Raw genomic sequence first — 1553 nt, 5'->3', positions numbered from 1 at the left:
TAGTGTAAGGCTTATTTAGTCGTGAAAAATAAGGACAATTTTATAAATAATCAAACATTATTCGTAGGTGAAGATGTTGAATATTAACTCGCCAGTATATAAAATTGAGGATGTAAACTATAATTTGTTAAACTATAATGGGTGATTACATTATAAACCAAATTACAAGATGTTAAGTTGGTAGACGGACCGAAAAGTTGAAAATGTTGAATTTAGGTAACACAACAACCAGTAAAATAAGTTTCCTGTTGATGCTTAAGTTATTACTGAAGGCGGAGGAAGAGAGTATTAGAGGTTGTGTTATGTGTAATTACAAAAGTGAAAGAAGATAATTACTTAGAAAGAGATTGTACAGGAGATGATAGCTTGAAAGAAGATGAAGATAACTTATCTTTGAGTTCAATGCTATTTACATGGCCCTGAACCTACGTGGATGTGTTCATACAAAGGGCAGAGTGGCAAATTTATTTTCCACTTGTAGTTTTAGACTTTTTAGAAACACAGACATAGAGTAAAAACGACTATATGTGAAAGATGCTTGAGTTCTGGGTTTTATTGGGTTTTATAACATTAATATTTTTTTTTAAGTGCATGAATGTCGAAGTAATAAATAACTTGTTAAGACTAGAGTTGAATTACAATAAGATTAATTGTATAAATTATAAATAACAACAACAACAACAACAATAATAGCAGCAATAATAATAATAATAGCAATAGCAATAGTAATAGTAAAGAAGAAGAAGAAGAAGATAAGAGTTTTGAGATGAAAATTAATATAAGGATTAAAAAATGATAATAATAAATGTCAAGGTTAGAGAATTCACTAATGGAATGTCAAACAAGTATAGTATAAACTCTTATTATTCAATTGGAAACCACACATAAAGGAGGTTCCAATCAGATTATAAATTGTTAACATGTTTACATTAGTTATCTTATTCGAATAATGTTAATACATGTAAATGTTGTCAGGCATTCATGATTATAACTTAAGTTAACTATAAATCAAGTTCCTTTCATAGCTCAGGTGTCGGTTATACTATATAGTATGGTTATGAAAGTGCCAAATATTTGTTACACTAAGTATTATACAACATAAATCTAGATTAACTATTTAATAAGCAAAGTATTAAAAGTGAACAAGATAACAAATACAAAATATATTAGTGTCAAACATTAAGGTTCATGTTAGTATACACCATACTTATTCTTACACCATTAATATAACTTTTTTACCTTGACATAATAAATTTAACTAAACATAATGAAAGAAAGAAAAATAAATAAACAAAATAAGAACATAAATAAGATAAAGGTTAACTAAGTAAAGGAAATGAAATGATAGACATAAATTTGATATTAATGAAAGCAAAACATAAACAATGTAAAACGAGAAAGCAAGAGCATGATCTTAATCTAGAAACCAAGTTGTCTAAATGCATGGCAAATGCCTCCTTTTATAGGCCAAAATTGGGAACTATTGATTTGATGACTAATTGATGAGTGGGTAGCCAACTCTTGACTTGGTGACAATCCTTATCCTCTCTTGT

The sequence above is a fragment of the Populus euphratica genome, unplaced genomic scaffold, assembly GCF_000495115.2.
Source record: "Populus euphratica unplaced genomic scaffold, PopEup_1.0 scaffold191.1, whole genome shotgun sequence".
Classification (NCBI taxonomy): domain Eukaryota; kingdom Viridiplantae; phylum Streptophyta; class Magnoliopsida; order Malpighiales; family Salicaceae; genus Populus; species Populus euphratica.
This window is presented reverse-complemented; position numbering follows the sequence as displayed.